At 42.2% G+C, this 21,764-nt stretch overlaps 1 protein-coding gene across 24 annotated transcripts in view; it reads left to right on the forward strand.

The window, feature by feature from the left end:
• Positions 1–21,764, forward strand: part of Kiaa1217 (KIAA1217 ortholog) — a 728,606-nt gene that overhangs the window by 417,556 nt on the left and 289,286 nt on the right. Inside the window, exon 3 of one of the 24 annotated variants that reach the window (XM_063238537.1) lies at positions 1,371–1,422. The exons of the other annotated variants lie outside the window; for them this stretch is intronic. The gene's annotated coding sequence lies outside the window, so the exon portion shown is untranslated. The remainder of the gene's footprint in view (positions 1–1,370; positions 1,423–21,764) is intronic. 24 annotated transcript variants of the gene reach the window in all.

Genomic DNA, 21,764 nt, shown 5'->3' on the forward strand with positions numbered 1-21,764 from the left:
ACTAGAGAGAGTATTCGGTATTTATATATGTGAGTTTGATTTATTTCACTTATGAGTATGTTCTCAAGCTGCGCCCATTTATTTATAAATATCTCAATGTGATCATTCTTTATAGCTGAGTGTACTCCATTGTATAAAAATACCACAACTTTTTTTATCCATTCCTCAGTTGATAGACATTTAAGTTGTTTCCAAGATCTGGCTTTTACAAATTGTGCTGCTTGAGGCTGGGGATTTAGCTCAGCAGCATAAGCCCCTGCCTTGCAAGCAGACAGTTCTGAGTTCGATCCCTGGTACCGATAAAAAGGAAAAAGACAAAAAAAAAATTGTGCTGCTATAAACATGGGTGCACAAATATCACTGTGATATGATGTTTTCAGTTCTTCTGGGAATATGCCGAGAAGTGGAATAACTGGGTTGAATGGGACTTCCAATCCCAGCTTTTTGAGGTATCTCCAGACTGACCTCCAAAGTGATTGCACCAGTCTACACTACCACCACCAGTGCAGGAAAGTTCCTTTTTCCCCAAAGCCTCTCCAGCATTTGTTGTTGGTAGTTTTCTTGATCCTAGCCATTCTTTCAGGAATGAGATGGAATCTCAGTGTGGTTTTAATTTGCATTTCTCTAATGACTAATGATGATGAACATTTTTTCATGTATTTATTTACCATTTGTATTTCTTCATCTGAGAACTGTGTATTCATCTCAGATGCCCATTTTTGGGTTCGATCTTTGAATTTTGGGGATCTGATTTTTTTAAAATTCTTTATATGCTTTAGACAGAATTCCTTTTCTGAAGGACAGTTTACTAAGATTTTTTTTCCAGTTTGTGGGTTTTCTTTTCACTATACTGGAGATTTCTTTTGATGTACAGAAACTTTTTAATAAGACATGATCCCCGTTATTGATTCTGGGAAGTATTTCCCATGCGGTTTGAGTCCTGTTCATGAATTCTCTACCTACCCCTATGTCTTCAAAGTTTTTACCCAATTTGTCTTCCAATAGATTTAGTGTTTCTGTTTTAATATTCAGATCTTTGATCCATTTAGATTTTAATTTAGTACATGGTGATAGGCACGGGTCTAGTTTTAGTTTTCGGCATATGGAGAGCCAGTTTTTCCAGCACCATTTATTAAAGAGACTGTCATTCTTCCAGTGAACATGTTTGGCTCCTTTATCAAAGATAAGGTGGTTGAGTGTGTTTGTAGTTGTGGTTGTATCTTCTAATATATTCCACTGATATTCAACTCTGTTTTGATCCCAGTACCATGTTGATTTTACTATGGTTGCTTTGTAGTATAACTTCAAGTCAGGGATTGTGATGCCTCCTGCCTTGCCTTTGTTGCTTAGAACTGTCTTTGCTATTCTAGGTCTTGTCTCGCTCCAGATGAATTTTAGGAGTGATTTCTCTAGATCTATGAGGTATGTTGATGGTATTTTTATTGGGATTGCATTGAATCTGTATAAGCATTTGGGAGAATAGCCATTTTCACAATATTTATTCTTCCTATCCATGAGTAAGCGATGTCTTTCCATTTTCTGAGATCCTCTTCAATTTCTTTTTTCAGTGTATTATAATTTTCCATATACAGATCTTTCACTTCTTTCATGAGAATAATTCCTAAGTATTTCATTTTTGGGGGGTGCTAGTGTGAAGGGTGTGGCTTCTCTAATTTCTCTCTCTGTGATTTTGTTGTTAGTATATAACAATGCTATTGATTTTTGAGTATTGATTTTGTATCCAGCTACCTTGCTGAATTTATTTATTATATCTAAGAGTCTTTCAAGGAGTTTTGGGGGTCTTGTATGTAAAATACATGTCATCCACAAATAATGATAATTTAACTTCCTCTTTTCCTATCCTTTTTATTTCTCTCTCTTATCTAATTGCTCTGGCTAGTATTTCCAGTACTATATTAAATAGGAGCAGTGATATGGGACATCCTTGTCTTGTGCCTGATTTTAAGGTAAAGCCTTCAGTTTTTGGTCATTTCATATGATACTGGCTGTTGGTTTGTCATAGATGGCCTTTATCATATTGACATAAAGACTTTCTGTAAGGTCCAATTTTCTGTAAGGTTCTTATCATGAATGAATGTTGGACCTTATCAAAAGCTTTTTCTGCATTGAAAGAAATGATCATGTGATTCTTACTTTTGGCTTTATTGATATGATGGATTACATTTATTGATTTACATATGTTGAACCATCCCTGCATGCCTGGGATGAATCCCACTTGGTCATGGTATATGATCTTCTTGATGATTTGCTGCATCATATTTGCCAATATTTTTTTTTTTTTTGTCTTTTTCGTTTTTATCGGTACCGGGGATCGAACTCACGACCGCCTGCTTGCAAGGCAGGTGCTTATGCCTCTGAGCTAAATCCCCAGCCCCATTTGCCAATATTTTATTGAGGATTTTTGCATCTGTGTTCATTAGGGAGATTAGCCTGTAGTTCTCTTTTTTAGTTGGGTCTTTCTCAGGTTTTGGTACTAGAGTAATATTTGCTTCCAGGAATGACTTAGGAAGGATTGCTTATCTATTGATAAGCTCTATTGATAAGCTCATTCATTGAAGAGTTTGAGGAGTGTCGGCATTAAGTCTTCTTTGTATTTCTTGTAGAATTCTGCAGTGAATCCATCTGAGCCTGGGCTCTTCTTTGTAGATAAGGACTGAATTACATTTTCGATTTCATTAATAGAAATTGGGTTAGTCAGCAGTTTTACATCTTCTTGACCTAGTTTTGGTACTTCATATGTTTCTAGGAATCTGTCTATTGCTTCTGGGTTATCAAACCTATGAGAGTAGAGGTTTTCGAAATAGGTGTTGATGATCTTCTGTATTTCTACAGAATCTGTAGAGATTTCACCTTTTTCATTCCTTATTGCATAAATTTGAGTTTTTTTCTTCCCTTTTTTAATAAGAATGGCTAGGGGCATATCAATTCTATTTATTCTTTCAAAGAACCAACTCTTTGATTTATTAATTCTTTGGATTGTTTTTGTAGTCTCTATTGCATTAATTTCTGCTCTGATTTTTATAATTTCCTCCCTTCTTTTGGCTTTGGGCTTGACTTGATCTTCTTTTTCTAGATGTTTGAGGTGTAGCATCGGGTTACTTATTTGTATTCGTTGCATTTTCCTGATGTGAGAACTCAGTGCAATAAATTTTCCTCTGAGGACGGCTTTCATTGCATCTCACAGATTCCAGTAAGTTGTATTTGTATTTTCGTTTGCTTGTAGGTATTGTTTAATTTCTTCTTCAATTACCCTGTGACCCACTGATTGCTCAAGAGTGTGTTATTCAATTTCCATGTGTTTGTGGGATTTTTGCAGTTTCTTTTATCATTAATTTCTAGTTTCATGGCACTATGATCCAATAACATGCATGGGATAATTTCAACTCTTTTGCATTTATTTAAATATGTTCTGTAGTCTGTTTTAGAGAATGTCCCATGTACTGCTGAGAAGAATGTGTATTCCAATGTTGTTGGATGGAACACTCAATATATGTCTATCAAGTCCATTTGTTCACAGGTGTGATTCAGTTCTATTATTTATTTGCTGATTTTCTGACTGATTGATCTGTCCCTTGGTGTCAATGGTGTGTTAAGGTCTCCTGTTATAATTGTGTTATTGCTAATTTGATTTTTCATCTCTATTAATACTTGCTTTGTATAACTGGGTGCTCTGGAATTTGGTGCATATATATTTAAGATTGTTATCTCTTCCTCTTGAAGTTTTCCCCTAACCAGTAGGTAATGACCTTCTTTATCTCTTCTGATCATTCTTGGTTTGAAGTTCACATTGAACAAACAGAATAGGTATCCCCAATTGGGGGGGGGGGTCCTCTTGCATGAAGTATTGTTTTCCATTCTTTGACTTTCAGACTGTGAGTATCCTTTTGGGTTAAATGGGTTTCTTGTAGCCCACATTTGGTTGGATGTTGTTTCTTGATCCATGCTGCCAGTCTGTTTCTTTTAGGTTGAACTGAGACCATATTAATGGTTATAACTGTTATATATTGGTTTATGGGTGACATGTTATCTTTCTGCTGTTGCATCTTTATCTTTCTGTTCTGTTTTATTGTCTGCTTTGCTTAGTGGTTTTTTCCTAAATGTACCTAGGCTGTCTTTCAGTATTCTTTGCAGGGTTGGCTTGGTGATCATGAAGTTCTTCAGCTGTTCTTTGTCATGGAAGTATCTTATTTCTCCATCCATTTTGAAGGACAGTTTTTCAGGGTACATCAGTCTAGGTTGGAAATCATTTTCCTTTAGGATCTGAAATACTTCATGCTCTTCTTGACTTTATTGTTTGTGCCGAGAATTCTGCTGTGATTCTGATAGGTTTTCCTTTATAAGTGATCTGTCTTTTCTCTCTGCAACTTTTAATATTCCATTCTTATGTTGGATTTCTGGGATGGTGATTATTATATGCCTGGGTGTAGTTTTATTTTGGTTATGGCTATTTGGAGTTCTATATGCTTCACTGATCCTGATGGCAGTTTCCATTCTCATGTTTGGGAAATTTTCAGCTTTTACTTCTCTAAATATCCTCTTCATATCTTTTGTGTTGTCCCCTTCTTTTTCATTTATCCCTATCAATATTATGTTGATTTTCTTTGCATCATCTTGCAGCTGTTGATTTGTTATTTCCTGATTCTTAGTTATTTTTAAAAGACCTTTCTTTCCTGTTCACTAGCTGCAATCTTTTCTTCAAGGTCTGAAATTCTGTCTTCACTTTTGTTGAGGCTGTTTTAACAACTTTCAATGGAGTTTTTGATTTCCTGTATATCTCTTTGAATCTGCTTGATGTATTCTGTTTGTTTCTTATATTGTTCATCACAGGATTCTATCTTTTTGTTTTGTTCCTTTAATTTTTTAACTGTGTCTTCTTTAGATATGTTCAGCATCTCTTTCATTTCTTTTATCATTTCTTCTTTTACCTGGGAGATTATTTCTAGTTTGAATTCCTTTAAAGTTTCTTGGAGTTGCTTCTTTATTTCACATATTTCAGGTATATGGCATATATTTCCTTCTATGTGCATAGCTGCTAGGGTTATTTGGGCTGGGCTGGAGGTTTGAGATTGTATTTTGGTCTTTTGTTTTGTCATTTTCCTATATTTCCATATTTAAAGTGTTGTTCCAAGGCTTCCCCTGGGCCTGTTGGAAATCGTCTTCCATGCCCTCAGCTCCTAGGACTCTGGCCACCGAGTTCCCCAGATTGAGACCAGGTCACTGGGTGTGGGGCAGGCAGGTGAAGCTGATCGAGTGTGGCAGGAAGTGGGGAAGTTGGTGCAAGCAGGCCCATGACCTGCAAAGCTGGTTGAGTGTGGCAGGAAGTTGGGAAATTCCTTGGCTGGCATGATAATCCCAAACTCCCGGGGCTCGGGATGGTGAGCAGATACTCACCTCTGGCTTTCCGGTTCCCAGGATTGAGAGAGGGTCACTGGGAGTAGGGCAAGCAGGCCCAAGATCTCCAGCTTCCCAGTTTCCAGAATTGAGTGCACAGGCAGGCGCAAGATCCCCAGGAGTTGGCCAAGCGTGGCAGGAAACTGGGAAGTTGGCCTCAAATACTGTTTTAAAACTTGATTTGCGAGCCCTGTTCCCACGTGCACTTCAGCCAGGAACCAGCTCCAAGTAGAGTAAGTCCAGGAGATGTAAACATGGGAGAGATCAGGGGTTGCACACCTGAAGTGATGGCAACTAAAGTAAAGAAACAACTTCATGAGGTTATAAAAAAAATTAGAAATACTATCTCAGGTAGGAAAAGAAATGAAAAACATGATAAAATAATTCCTAAGCACCTCTAAAGACATAGGTTAAAAAGTAGAGGAACATAGGAAAATGAAGGAAACCTTGAGTGAACAATATAAAAAGATTTAAAATACTTGAAACAGATTCAGAGAGATACCCAGCAAATTAAAATCTCCATTGAAAGCTGGCAAAGCCACTTAAAAGAAACTGAAGACAGACTTTCAAAACTTGAAGACAAGTTTGTAGCTTGCAATTGTAAAAGGAAATCTGTTTTGGAAATAAGATAGAGCCCAGGAATTTAGTTCAGTGGTATATGTGCCTGTGTGACAAATGCAAGGTTGTGAGTTTGATCCCTGATACCAAAAAAAAGTGGGGGGAGGGCTGGGGGTTTAGCTCAGTGGCACAAATGCCTGCCTGGCAAGTGTAAGGTCATGAGTTCGATCCCCAGTACCAAAAAAGAAAGAAAGAAAGAAAGAAAGAAAGAAAGAAAGAAAGAAAGAAAGAAAAAGAAAAGAAATAACATAGAACCAGGCAATAACAATTCATAGCTGCAAGAGAATGCAAAGAAAAATAACTTAATAATAGGTGTTAGTGAAAAAGCAGAGGTCAACACAAATGACAGTAAAAATCTATTTACAGAAGTAATAGCAAAGGACTTCTGGGACAAGGATGTGACATACAGATTAGTGAGGCATATAGCACTGCAGCTAGCCATAACCAAAATAAATCTACAGTCAGACATACAATAATCAAGATACCAGAAATTTAACACAAGAATAGGATATTAAAAGCTATTAGAGAAAAGAAACAGATCACCCATAAAGGAAAATCCATCAGAATCATGACAGACTTCTCCACACAAACCATCAAGTCAAGAAGAGGCTAGAGTGAAGTGTTTCAGTCCTGAAAGAAAACAACTTGCAACCCAAATTGATATACCCTGAAAAACTGTAGGGGTAGCTTGCCCATCAGCTGCAGATTGGTTAGAAAGTCATGACACTTTTATACAATGGAAGGCTACTCAGCTTAAAGAAAGATAACTTCAAGGCTCTTGGAGGTAAGTGGAGATGACTTGAGGTCATGCTCATGGATGAAATGGTTCAGGGTCACATGGGTGAACGTCATGCTGTCTCCCTAGTATAAAAAACTAAAGGAGTTAGTGGGACCCAAAATGTACAATAGAGATTGTGAAAGTGAAAGGGGAGGAAGTGTCTAAAAAGGGAAGGCAGTGGCTGTTGTATTTTGAAACATAGACTGTTTTCATTTTTCTATTTTGTTTGGTTTTATTATTATATTTTATGGCATTGAGAGTTATTTCAAAGATAAAATATACTATGTTAACCATTATTTTTTTTTAAAAAAACTCTATTTGAAATGTTCTGATGTAGACGATCAGCACCATCAATAGGAGGCTCCTCATGGCAGTTTTTCCTCTTTGATCTAAAAGGGGATATTATCTTTGATCTAAAAGGGGAAATTCCTTGATAGAAATATAAACTTTTGGATTCACATTTACCCAATTATTACAACTATGAAAGTCTTTACAATTTCAGTGTGAGCTGGTAAAACCACAGATAGCTCTTCTCAAAACATTAGCTGTATTGATCTCCCAAATTACCCATACACCAGGAGGAATTCCAGTTGGGGTAAGTCATAGCATACATCAGGTGATACCTCTCAGTTCTTCAGATTCACTGGCCAAGGCTTAATAAGAACTCCTTTAAAGACTTTCTCTTCAACATTCTCCCTACAAGTCTTTTAACCATTCCTTTGTTGTAACTATTGTTTTATTATTTTTATTTCAATAAGTAATCTATGTTTGTCAGCTTTCCATTACTGTAACAAATACCTGAGGTAATAAGTTTAAAAGAAGGAAAGCTCTGGGTCATATTTTGTGAAGTTTCAGCCAATGGTCAGTTGGCCCTATTGCTTTTCGGCATGTGATAAGACAGCACTTCATGGTAGGAGCACTTGACAAAGCATATGTTTACCTCTTGGTGGCCAGAAAACCAGAGAAGAAGAAGAAATCCAGGGTCCCAGCAACTATTTCAAAAACACTCCCCCAGTAACCTAACTTCTTTCCCTTAACCAACATCTCCTCCAGGCCCTGCCACCTCCAGCTAACACCACAGCCTGAGGCTAAGTCTTCACCACATGGGCTTTTGAGGAAAACATCAAAATCATAAGCCAGGTGAGGTGGCAGATGCCTGTAATCCCAGCTAATGAGGAGACTGAGGCAGGAGGATTGCAATTTCAAGACCAGCCTGAACAACTTAGTTGACCTTGTCTCAAAACAAGTATAACAGACTAAGAAAGTGGCTCAGAAACCCCTGTGTTTAATCCTTGTAACACAACACAGACACACACACACACACACACCACACACAGAGTTCAAACATGATTTTAAAAATTAGATAGTATGGGGCTGGGGATTTAGATCAGCGGCATAAGCGCCTGCCTTGCAAGCAGTCAGTCATGAGTTCGATCCCTAGTACCGATAAAAAGGGAAAAGACAAAAAAAAATTAGATAGTACATAATCATACCTTTTCTCTCATTTATTAGCTTTAAAGAAGGAATACCTTTTGCTCCTCCATTTGAAAAGGAAATCAACATATTTATCTAACTTTGATATCTTCCCCTTCACTTCCCAACACCCGTTAACAATACTGTTGTTTTAAAATAATCTTTGATCATGAGGTTTAAATTTGAAATCATATTTCTTTTTTTTTCTTTTTACCAGGGATCGAACTCACGACCACCTGTTTGCAAGGCAGGTGCTTATGCCGCTGAGCTAAATCCCCAGCCCCCTGAGATCATATTTCTAAAATGTTTGTAGTTTCAACTTTAGCCCTAGAGAGATTCAGCCTTCCAGGTAGTCTTTTGTCCTTTGTCCGACTTTTCCAGACCTTTCTTGGATGACTGGAGTTTGGTCATAAAATAAATCTTTGAAAGGATTCACAGAAACTTTTCCTGAACCCTTAAGAATGCAGGTTGATAGCACTGAGTCTAATTTTTTCCTTTTATGATGGTGATATTAAGGATTGAACCCAGGGCCTCAAGCATGCTAAGCACACTTGTACTGCTGAGCTGTACCCCAGGGCATATCCTGGGTCACACTTCCCGTTTCTGATGGCTTCATATCTATTATCCACTGCCTTTCAGTGTTGAATTTCTTCCTTTAAGATTTAATCTGTATCTGTTTGTTCTTAGTCTCTTACTTCAGACAAATGTTTAAAATTTTCTTTGGAGAAATTTCTCTTCCCGTTGCTTTGCGTTCTCCAGAGATGGCTGTTATTTAGAAGATGGGTCTCTCATTTTCCTGAACTACAAGTTTTACTTATTTTTTATTTTTTCCCTAATTCATTTTACTGGTGTCTTCAGCTGTACATTTCGCATCTCAGACTGCTCTCCTCTGTCCCTTTCCAGTGTGGCCTCACTCCCAGCTGGCTTTATTTGTGTGCCTCGAGACCCTCCCCAGAGCCCTGGTCGGCCAGCCTTCTTGTTGTCTTTAGCAGTTATTCCTCAGCAATTTCCAAAAGCCTGAGTATCAATTCAATCTTTTACTCCATTTTTCCTGAGTTTCCTTTCTTCCCTCAACATCCTAGGCTCACTATACCCCTCCTCGATTTCTTTCCTCTTTTGTATTTTATCACGTAACTTTTGCAGCTGTCTGAGCTGATTACAATTAAGCTCCTGATAGTTTCTCCTCTTTCTGACTCCTGGGTCATCTGTTTCCTTTCTCAGTCCGTAGAGTTCAGCATCTAAAAAATGTCACTGGTCTTTCTTTTTCCATTTCCCTTCACTAATTAATATGCTCTATGCTTTTAAGCCATTTCCATGCAATGATAAACATCATAATTCTCCACAGAAAAAAGGACCCAAATACCTTTTGGAATTTGAAGGTGCAATCCTCAGGATGTCGATCTTGTGCTAGCAACTTCTTTGAAGTCCAGCACTTTATCTTACAAAATAAGGCAACATTCAGCTCCATAATATCTATGTTTGATTTGTTTGCCTAAAGTGCTTTAAATAATTTAGCTATAAAATTACTTACTCCCCCATACCCGCATCAGTCTTTGAATAAAATTGAAGCAATAAAGTGATAAGCTATAATAATAATGAGGTTTTGAGTGCTTTCTAGCATGCTACTGGAGATTTTCAGGAATTTGAGGATCATAGCATGAATAAATCACGTTTTTTTAGCGAGGCCCCTCATTTGTGTATATGACTCTTTGGCCTCTGGCACAGCACTCAGCGCACACTTGGTGTTCGGTGATGGCTCCAGGAACTGTCTGCGAGTGAAGCTGCAGGCTGCTTCTTCATGGCTTCCAGTAGCTGCTGCTTTTCAGCCTATTCTTGGTGCCATTCTAACTAAAATGGACCATTCTTCATGCTTAAAGAAAGGGGGAGATTGGCCCTTAAGGACTTAAGAACTGTCACCTTGATATCTCTGGGAACTGGTTCTAAGGATACTAAAATTCATAGATGCTCAAGACCCTTGTTTATTATAAAGTGGCACATTTGAACATAAGCTACACTCATCCTGGTGCATATAATTGAAAGGGTTGCTGGCCCAGACCGGACACTTTAGCCAGGAAAAGCCTCAGCTGGAATTAGGGAGCTCCTGCCTCCCCTGCCCCCAGAGATTTACCTGTAACCCTATACCCCCACCCTTGAAAATTACCTGTGGCGCCAAACTAAGACCAATGGGCTACCTGTGCATCCCTAATACCCCCTAGGTTCCACCCCAGGCTGAGGCTACTTATGTGTCTCACTCCACGTGTTCGAGAGAGTGTGTTCCAGAGAGAGATCACTGGCCCCGGGGTGGAGATGCTGTGCCCTGGGAGTTGGGGGGGGGGGGGTTCTCTCCCCGCATTCCCCAAATAAAGGTTACTTACATTTTATACTTCTTATTTTTGCAGCCACCGCGGGCCACTCCACTCCTTCCCCCTTTTCCCCTTCTCAGACCTAACAATAATCATCTCCAGATTCCCTATGATAGCTAATACAGCATAAACAATATGTAAAAAGTTATTATATTGCATTGTTTAGGGACTAATGACAAGAAAAAAATCTGCATGTTCTGTATCAACACTATTTTCCCCCTTGAAAATTTGTACCTTACAGTTGGTCAAATCTGAGGATACAGAATTCATGAATAAGGAGGACTGATTGTGTAACAGGTGATTGCCAGGGGGTAGTTGTTCAAACTGGCATTTTGCGAGGTCATTCCTTATAGCTTTAAGGAACCGAACACACTCAATGAGTCTGTGTTCATAGCTTGTTGTTTTAGAGTCAAAGCTTTGTTTTTCCTATCTGTAATATGAGGATGATCATAACTACTTCACCAGTTTGTTAAGAAGAATACATGGGAGCTGGAGGTTTAGCTCAGCGGCATAAGCGCCTGCCTTGCAAGCAGGCAGTCAGGAGTTCAATCCCCGGTACCAATAAAAAGGAAAAAGACAAAAAAAAGAAGAAGAATACATGAAGCCATTATGGAATTATTTTACCTGCAATCTGATACATAGTATGCTCTCCTTAACTGATAACTGATATTACTCTTTCGTAGTTGGCTGAAGAGGTAGAAAGGCCACAGAATGAGCCCAAACCGTTTTGTTTAAAAATACTTTAACCATGTGACCCAGCAACTATGAAGCAGCTTTAGACAATAATTAATTGCCCTGATGTAAAGCTCTATAATTCTAGCCAGGAGGGACTGCACATACCTGTAATCCTAGCACTCTAGGAGACTGAGGCAGGAGGATCAGAAGTTCCCACCCAGTCTGGGCAACTTGGTCACTTAGTAGGTAGGCTCTGAAAATTAAATCATAAAAAGGAACGGGGATGTCACTCGGTGTAAAGGCCTTGAGTTCAATGCCTGGTACTGCCAGAAAAAAAAGGGAGTAATTTAAAATAATTTCCCATCCCTCAGTCTCCTCACAGACATGAATGCATATGCTCCTACCCAGTGGTATGGTTCAGATTTAAATATTCTCAGTGTTGCGTGTGTTCAGAAGTGGGACTTTTACAAGGTTAATGCTCATGAAGGGGCTGCCTCACCATCAGTGGACCAATCAGTCCACTGACGAGTTGGCTGCCCAGCAGGCTGCAAGGAAGTGGCCCAGTGGGAGGAGCAGATCCCTGCAGACACATCTTTGAAGGGGATACCCTGTGCCCAGCCCCGCATATTCTGTCTCTCTCTCTCTCTCTCTCTCTCTCTCTCTCTCTCTCTCTCTCATCCTTCTTCCTCTCTCTGTACTTCCTAGATGGCATGGGTTGAGGAAAATTACTCTGCCAAGCACTTTTACCACGATGCTTCTGCCTTTGGAGCCAATCGACCACGGATTAAATAAACTTTCTCTCCTTTAAGTTGGGTACTTGTCCCAGGAAGAGAAAATTTGACTAATATATGTTTGTAGAGGACAAAAAGTAAGACCTCTTCCTCATCCATTACAAGGGTCATGGCCCACACACCCCTAACAAACAACTGGTTAACAAGAAGTCAGCGTAACAAATTTATTTAGCTAAAGTGTTAGACGACACAGGTATCTTCAGAAATGAATCTTCAGGCCAGAGAAAACTGTGTTTGATGAGGGATGGGCAGTATTTTAGGAGTGTGATGAGACACAAAGGGTCTGATCTAACAGTAACAAGCTGCAGGAACTAGCACATCCTGTTTGTTGAGATTCTTCTTGGCCTGTGTAGCATTCCCTTCCTCTGGGCATAGGTGAGAACAGCTGTCACCTGGGGATTAGGGATCATTTGTCCTATTTGCAGGAGAGATTGCTCAGAGGATCTTTTTATGAGCAGCCCAAGCAGAAGTGTAGGGGACATCAGAGAGGGAGCTCCAGGTGCCATGTAGGCTAGCATGACTGAGCCCTGGTTTTCATTACAGACCCTATGCGGTAGCCATTAATCATCCTTGTTTTTGATGCCTAAGCATCCCTGAGGGTATGGTGTGTCAGAGGAGCTGAATCTGCACCTTCCTAGGCTTGGAGCCACCTTCTGGTGGAATAGTTCACAGCTTTGGACTCCTGCTGGGCTTTAGAATTTAGCTATGGGGCTTTCCCATAGCAGGGTTGCCCTAGGTGACAAAAATAGCCCAGAAGTTTCTCCTACCCACAGATTCTCCCATATGTCCTGGGAGAACCCAGACCTATTTAGGAATTCCGGAATTAGAATGAGCCAATCAGGATATCACATCTAGGGATAGGCAGACTGCTGACCAGTTGTTTTCTTAACAACTTTCTGTCGTTTGGCACCCACTCCAGGAAACACCAGCCAGAACTCCCAGTTAGCTACCATTTGGAGAAAATCCATAAGAAGACCATGTGTAATCCATATCAGCTGAGCCCTCTGAAGAGACTTCACAGAAAGAATAAAGGAGCAACCTGTCTTCTAAAAAGCCATCAGGCACCTTGCTCCAGAGTTTCTTAGTCATACAGTTTACTCTGTTTAACATGACTGAAAAATCTGGATTGCTGGGGCTGGGGATTTAGCTCAGTGGCATAAGCACCTGCCTTGCAAGCAGGCGGTCATGAGTTCGATCTCTGTACCGATAAAAAGTGAAAAAGACAAAAAAAAAAATCTGGATTGCTGCCCTATTAATCTGATCAGGAGTAGGAAATGTGTCATGGGCATCGTAGGAAGGTTCTGCATTCATGAGAGCTATTCAGTATTCTGAGTTTCTGCAGGCCTGGGGGTGAATACTTGTATAGTATGTGCAAGGCTTTGGGTTTGACTCCCAAGACCAAGGGAAGAAAATGTCTGCAAAAGAAATGCTGATGAAGATCAAAGATGGAAATGCCAAAACTGTAGGGGAGGAGGGATTGCTTTTCCACAGCCAGTGCTGGGTTTACAGGTGGGGTGTCTGTAACGAAAGACAGATGAACAAGAGAAACACATTTGTGTAATGTCTTAGGAGATGTGGGAACTTTCAGAGATGAAGACCTAAGGAAACAGGTGACTCCTGTTTGTGCTTTGGTTTGTTAAATCATGGAACATCAGGCAGAAGTGTAGCTGGAAGACAGAAAGGATGTGATTTAAGAGCAGTCCCCTGTGGGGAACTCAGCAAAGCCTGTTTGCTCAGCCTGTTCTCTGAGCCCCTGACTTAAGCGGTAAGGCTGCTTCTCTCTTCTAGGCAGAGGAAGGGTACTTCACTCTTGAAGGATGGGTGACCTGTTTCAGGGGAGAAAGCTGAAGAAAGGTGATTCAGCTGTTTTATCAAATGCCAAGCAGTCACACATTGGCAACTGTGATCACTGTGACTTGACCTTTCCAGCACCATCTCCACGGGGTTCATTACTTCCTGTCCTACTTGTTTATAACCATAATTTCTAAGAAAAATGCATGTGGGACCAGTGACACAGGCCACCTTCTAACATGACCTTCTAACTTGAGCTAAAGGTCACATCTGGCTGGAAACGATCAAGATCCGAATGGAACAGAACACAGGGCATAATTACCTTGTTCTGGGTTTGTGGCCACAGATGATCATAAATGATGGTTGGGTTAGTGTTTTGAGGAAGACTCAGGAAACCTTTTCATAGTCGCTAAAAAGTTCCAGTTTCTAAACTCCCTAGGATGACTTTGGACTCATTTCCAACAAATTTTATTCCTCTAGTTTTGTGAGTCATACAGACTTCACTGGAGAGAAAACAAGTTGTTAGAAAGCAGATGTCTGATACGAGATTTTATTCTGATGTCCAATTTAAACAGCCACTTGGCAAAGCATTCCTCCATGATCCAAGTAAGTTGTGAGCTCTGTGTTGAAAACAGGGCGTGTGCTGTACTCTCAGGGTCACCTTCCCGCAGTTATAGGTGGCACTTTACTGTCTTCCCCTGGTCAGAGATACATGTTTTCCTTTATCTGGAGGGGAAAACTCTCTGAACTGTTTCTGTCTAACCTGAAGAGACCTCACTTCCACTGTTTTTCCCTCCTCCTTACTGCTTAAGGAGGAGGTAGAGAGGAAATAAGTGAGCCACTAGACGCAGCACTACGCACTAATCCAGACAGCTCTGTCTCAGTCAGCAGGAGATGGGAAGAGCCCTCTACTCCTAACATTGGCAAGTCTGAGGCCAGAGCGCAGTGATGCTGGTTTTGGCATTTTCCCTCTTCAGGCTTGTTTTTCCAAACAGGAAAGAATAATTGTATACATATACTTGTACTTTGGTTTGTTGATATATGACTAATTTAAAGTAACTCCAAAAAGTGAAAGTATTATACCACACACACAGACACATACACACACACAGAGACACACACACATACAAAACATAGGACAGGCAGCACAATACTATCTAGGATTTATAGACATCCTGAGTCCCACCCTCTTCCTGTCTTAAATATATAACATTTGTCAGGCTAATGAATGTCTCCATTTCCTCTTTTGCAACATAGCAATAATAATATTAATAGTATATTCCTCATAGGGTTGTTATGAGAATTAAATACAAGCACATACATAGGGAATTTAGAATAATGACCTTCATGTACTAGGAGATCGTTTATGGTTTAAGAAAGCCCCATTTTGTAAAACCACATTTTCTGCCCAAGCTCTGAACAAAGAACATAGTAAACAAAGGAATAAGGCAGAGAAACACTGAAAGAACATCTATGCAGTGAACATGGTGGTGCACACCTGTACTCCTTGCACTCTAGAAGGCTGAGGCAAGAGGGTTGCAAATTTGAGCCCAGCTTGGACAACTTAGTGACATAGGGAAAACTAATATAAAAATTAGAAAGAGAGAGAGAGAGAGCTAGAGAAAGAACCCAGTGAAAAGGCCCTGAGCTCAATTCTCGGTACACAAGGAGGAGGAAGAAAGAGAGGAGGTTGAGAGGAAAAAGAGGGGAAATGACTGTTACTATTAAAACTGTGACAAAATTCCAGCTTATGGTTAGGGCAGCAGTAGGCTTTTACTAGCCAGTGTTTAATCACAGTGACAAAACATATGAAAAGATCAACTTCTGCGTAGGAAAGCCTTACTTCTGGCTCACGGTCTCAGAAGCTCAGTCCATGGTCAGTTGGCGTCAGTGCTCTTGGGCCTGTGGTGAGGCAGACCCTCATCGTGGGGAGCACGTGGCGGAACAAAGCTGCTCACTTTGTGGTGACTGAGAATCAAAGAGAGAGGAAGTAACCAGAGCCCAGTAGCCCTTTCTTTTTTTATTATTTTATTTTATTTTTGTCTTTTTTTGTTTTTATCGGTACCAGGGATCGAACTCACGACTGCCTGCTTTCAAGGCAAGCGCTTATGCCGCTGAGCTAAATCCCCAGCCCCCCAGTAGCCCTTTCAAGGACATAGCTCCAGTGACCGGGCTTCCTTCCGCTGCTGCCCATAGTGCTACAGGCTGACAACCAAGACTTTAGCACATGTGCTGTGGGAACTATTTAAGATACAATAGGGCCACTCCCCAGAATTAGGTTAACTTTGACTTTCCTACCAGCTTTAGACATAGCTCGGCTACTACAAGCCTCCAAACATGAAGGCCCAGAGAGGGTTATGAAGAAGGAGGAGGAAGAGGAGGAAAAGGACAAGGAGAAGAAGAGTGGGGAGAAGAGGGGAAGGGTAAAGGAGGAAGAAAGAAAAAAGAGAGGAAGAAGGGGCAGAGAAAAAAGAGGGAGGAGTGGGACAGGAGGAGTATAGAGGAGGAGGGAAGAGGAGGAAAAAGAGGGGGAGGAAGAAGAATAGGGAAAGAGAGGGATAAAAGAAGAGGAGGAGAAAGAGAAGAGAAGGAGGAGGAAGAGGAGAAGGAGGAGAAATGTACCAGCAAGCAAGCTGGCCCAGCATGTCTTCTTCCTAAAGGAGTAAGGGAGGGCCAGTATCTCAGAGGATGTAGGAAGATTCTTCCTTCTGGAAACTCAGTGAGCAAGAAATACTTTCCTACCAAAGTGATTAAGCTGTGTGAGCAGCCATTAAACCTGGACGTTTCCTGCTCAGCTCGTATCTTTATGTGCCTGCAATGAGTCACAGAATGTCCTCAACAACTGAACTTCTAACAGAACGAATAGAGGAGTGCTGTGCATTTTGATGACTGTCTTTATTAAAATTCACTTCCATAGAGACTTTAAATAATTTTCTGGAGCTTCTTTGAAGATTTCTCCACCAAACTTTGGATTCACCCGGTTGAACTTCCAAGCCAGGTGTCCATAGCATTCACTTGCTCTTTTATACAGGCAACCCCACTCTAATCTCCGTTCATGTACCTGTTCTTTCTATCTACGATGATAACAAGTACCCTGACTTATCCCTTTATGTTGCTCAGTGCCTGGATATTGGGGGCTTCACACTATTACTTGAGATTTTGTGATATCCCTGCCCCTGTAGAGATCAGAAGGAGACAGTAGATGCCTCTTAAGGAAACCAAAGTAGAAGTAGAAGCCATGCCGTGGCCTCTTAGAACCACACCCTCTCCATTCCCTATCTGGCGTCAAAACCCAAATTGCTGAATTTCCTATTCATTCAGTTCCACAAGCTCTTAGCAAGCACAGGCGTCACACTGGAGGTCAGGAAGATAAGGCTGCCTCCCTCCCTGTCTGGCTGACCTGTGCTCCAGAGCTCACCGCCCACAGCAGGGGCTTCCAGCCTTGTTTTTGCTGTGGTATGTAAGGACTTCTAGAATGACCCCTTTTCCCGGGCCTCTCCCCTGCACCCGGCCTGCTGGCGACCACTGAGAATCAGCAGTGTCCTACTCTGGCTCCCACTTCCGGGACAATTACTGTGTCACGTAGCCCTCCTGCAGCACTGGGAAGGAACACGAAGGTCCCACACAAGCCAGGCCCTGAACAGCGAGTAGACAAACAAGAAGCTGCCTACAGGAAAGGCATTCCAGACGGGGGAAGGGGAGGTGACAGCCAAGGCAGAGGAGTGACAATGACCTTGTGTGTCTTGGTATCCCAGGCAGGTTAGGGTTACCAGGTTAAACAGTGAAATAACAAATCACCCTCAAGTTGAAAATAAGTGGGGTTTTAAAATAGTTATTCATTCTTTCTCTGCCTGACTTAACGGGGCATCCTGTATTCTCCCTGGCAAGCCTACCTGAGGGGCAGGCAGTGCGTCTCTCCACGCTGGCTGTGAGAAGGAGCATGTGGAAATGCACTGCCACCTAGATGATGACACAGGGGCTGGCTCAGAGTGCTCATGGGTCTTGGGAAATTTTCCTGATTATTTCCAGGTTTGTCTTTGAATTATCAGGGGACAAAAAGGAATTATTGACAAATGTGGATGTTTCAAATTGCATGGGGCTGAAATCCTGCTCCAGTTCCTGATTCCTGCTGTAATATAGAATGGGGATTATTCAGAAAAAAGAAATCCAAGGCACCTGCATAGGAGGAAAGACATCCACCACCACCACCCCAGTACCCCAGGGAAGCCCCCGCGGCCTCCCAGCGCGGCTGCTGCCTCTCCCGCCCTCTAGCGTCGGTCGGGTGCACACACAGAGCTCACTCTCCCCTCACAGGGCTTCAAGCCTTCCACTCCACTCTGCAGCGGTGAAGAGGGCGGCAGGGCACAGGACCAGGCCGAGCCTGGTGCGTGGCTATCACCTGCCACATCCTGCTTCTCTGTGAGGTCTCCTGGCCTCCCCAGGACAATCCGGCTTGGAGCGCAGGGAATTCAATCTGCCCCCAGCTGGTTAGCTTGTCTCCACTGGTTTACCTGACAAATATTGTTGGCGTGTCTACCACCTGCCAGGCACTGGGCTGGGTGCAGGGTATAACCTCAGTGTGCTCCACTGCGATTGGAAGTTAAAGCAGAGGGTTGGTACGGGCTTCTGGGATTGTGCCCAAGGCAAGCAACACCTGGCCTGACATAAGCAGGAATTTTAGATTGGCAAAAGGATCTACATAGTAATGCCTTTTCAGTCGAGTGATAATTTTCTCACTAAATCTTTCTTTCTTTCTTTCTTTCTTTTCTTTTTTGGGACAGGGACTCGCTATGCAGTTCAGCTGGCCTTGAGCTCACTTTGTAACCCAGGGTGGTCCCAAAACTGCAACCATCCTCCTGCCTCAGCCTCCTGAGTACTGGGATTACAGGTGCATGTGCCACACCCAGTTCACTTCCTTTCTTTATAACTCACACATACTGGGCTTCAGCAGCTTCTTGGTAAAGGGTCATTAGAGTTCTTGACAACTATTCATAATTTGGTACCCAGTGATCAATCAAAATTGCGTGTAGTACAAAATAAAGGCAGGTGACATGCTTATTCCTAATTTATGAGAAAAGAAGTTTGGACAGAACATTGATCACTTTTCACTATGTGAAATACTAAAAGAACTGACAGAAATCTAATCGAACAATGAAGTTGTTCTTGGAAAGAGTTGGGCCTGTGTGTGGGAACCCTAAACACACTCCCGTCACACTCCCAGCCAGCCCAGCTCTCATCTTTCTTCCTCACGGCGGCACTGCTGGGCTGGCCCTGTCACCACTGCCATTCCACACAGGGCCTCACTAATTCACTAAGTTGCCGAGATGGCTTAACCCTGTGACCCGCCTGCCTCAGCCTCCCCATGTGCTGGGAATTACAAGTGTGCCAGCTTTACTGCCCTTCTGTAGGTAAGAAAACTCACACCCCTGGGCCAAGTCACACAGCCCATGAGCAGTGGATGAGACAGGGATTTGCGGAATGGAGGGGTGCGCTTTCCACCTCACTGCCTGTGCAGGAACGTTAGCTGAGGTGCTGTGTGAAGTGAGGCCCCCAGAAGCAGGCTGAGCCAGGGACAGCAGAGCAGGCCTGTATCCCTTGCGCTCAGGAGACCAGTGAGTTTGCCTCATGAAAGGGTGCACTTGAGCTGAGTGGTGACAGAACTACAATCCAGAGGGTCCCAGGATGTATTAACCTAGTTTCCCTCCATCGATGAGAAAGGTTAAATAGCAGTTCCTCTGAGGTCCTGCGTCTCTGAGATGAACATGAAGTGCCTCTGCGTGAACTGCAAACCTGAATGAAGCAACATGGCATTAATTAATGGCGTTTTCTGCCTCTGTTTCATTGTCTTCTGATTTTTTTGTCTACTGGGCCATGTTGTTCGATTGATTTTTTTTTCTTAATGGATAAACAAAGATGGTGGCTTGACAGGGAACACAATTTCTGGAGTGACTGAACCTCGTGCTGAATGGATGAGGGATGAGCTTTAACTTGGGAGCTTCTGAACCATGGAGGGAAGGGTGCTGGCTTCTTGCCCCTGTAGGCACGTGGGAAAGGGGAGCCAGGCCAGCCAAGGAGGGATCCCTGCAACTTTCGGCCGACAGACACTCCACGCTTGTCACCTCCACGGGCTCCTGGCTGCCCTGCTGCTCCTTTACCCGCTCCTGGACAGCCTCTGTGTGCCAGGAGAACGCCTCAGCCAGAGTAGGGTCATTGTACAAATTCAGTGGTTATGCATTTACTGTGTACCAAAATACATCATACTACCATAAATTACTATAATTTGATGAGAAAAGACATATGGTTAAAATTTGGGTACCAATGACCCAAACAGGGTAATATTCCCCATTTTTTTCTTTTTCTTTTTCTTTTCCTTTTCTTTCTTTCTTTCCTGCTTGATTGTTGTTGCTGTTGCACTTTCTTTTTAGTGCTGGAGTGTGAGCCCAGGATCTTGAGGTATATCCTTAGACTTTTTTTTTTTTTAAACAGGATTGGGCTCAAATTTGTGATCCTCCTGTCTCAGCCTCTCAGAGTGTTGGGGTACAGGTGTGCATCACCCAACACAGCTTCCGTTTTCTTAGAATTTACTCTTTTGCTGAGTTTGGTTCACGTATGTTTAGAACTCTAGGGTGCTCTTGAAGTGAATCATTTGACTGTAAACATTTGCTGCCAAAGGCAATTTTCAACCACTGAAGTCTTTGAAAAGTCAGGACAAAGAACCTTGTGTATGTGTCTGTTTTTCAGATGAACCAAAGCACATTTATTATTTTATTTCAGAAGGGATTCTGTAAACTCTCCAATTGAATTTCCTGATTTTTTGCAGATTGTGACCTGTATAGGGAATAAGTAATAGACCTGGGCCTATTTACGTTATTATTTCTATGTAGAAGTAACGAAGAGGAAATGGCTTTCCCAGGCCACCTGGGCAGCTGTGCGTGTGTGTCAGACATCTGAGACACAGAAGCAGCAGCAGCAGGTGGACAGCAGCACTGGGAACCAGCAGGAATCACCCTCACCCACCTCCGCCTCCAACACCTTCCCTCCAACTTCTGCCCTTTACGCTGCCTGTATCTGGGGTATGGACTCTACTTAGTTTTCCTGGGGCTGCTCTAGTTCAGCAGTTTCTGAGTGGGGCGCTTGGTCACCTGGCTGTGTACGTTTCATATTCCAAGTCTGTGAGAGAAAAGAGAGGAGATCTGGCTGAGTCTCTTCGGTTCCTCTCCATGACACCTGCTGAGCACACCAACAAAAGCTTGGGATGACAGAGGATCCTCCGTAGGAGCTGTGAGCACAGCACATCTGAAAATAGCATTAGTTTACTGGTCCACGTTTCTACCCCAGTGTGTCACCAGTCTTGGTGTTGCCAGGCTCTGTGGCATCTGACTATATTCCCAACCTTGGGGAGGCTGAGGCAGGAGGATCACCACCAGTATGAGGCCAGCCTGAGCCACATAGCAAGTTCAAGGCCTTGAACTGTGCTCCATCCAAAAGAATCCTATCGTTGTGCCAGTTGGCTAGAGGTGTGTGTGCTGTGTGCAACTGGGGAGAGGGAGGGCAAAAGGAAATTATTTTATGTTATTTCATTTTACTTTTATGAATTTAATCATGTTATACAAATACTAATAGTGTTATGGGAACCCCGGCTCCACATTAATTCCTTATTTTATTCTACTAAATCTCACCCAGTTGAGAGGTCCTAGTTTCCTAAAGGAAAGGAGATGATGTTTCCAAAAAACTGGAACAGGAAAAGTTTTACACTCCAGCAGCATGAGGGTGGGGTAAACCACAGTTCACAGCCTGGGCAGAGAGGCTTTGGGGGGAGTGGACAGGACCTGTGTAGAGGCCTGAACCCCAAGTCCCCTGAGC

This window comes from Cavia porcellus, unplaced genomic scaffold (genome assembly GCF_034190915.1).
Source record: "Cavia porcellus strain 051 isolate PalLab524CR breed Dunkin Hartley unplaced genomic scaffold, mCavPor4.1 scaffold_27, whole genome shotgun sequence".
Classification (NCBI taxonomy): Eukaryota; Metazoa; Chordata; class Mammalia; order Rodentia; family Caviidae; genus Cavia; species Cavia porcellus.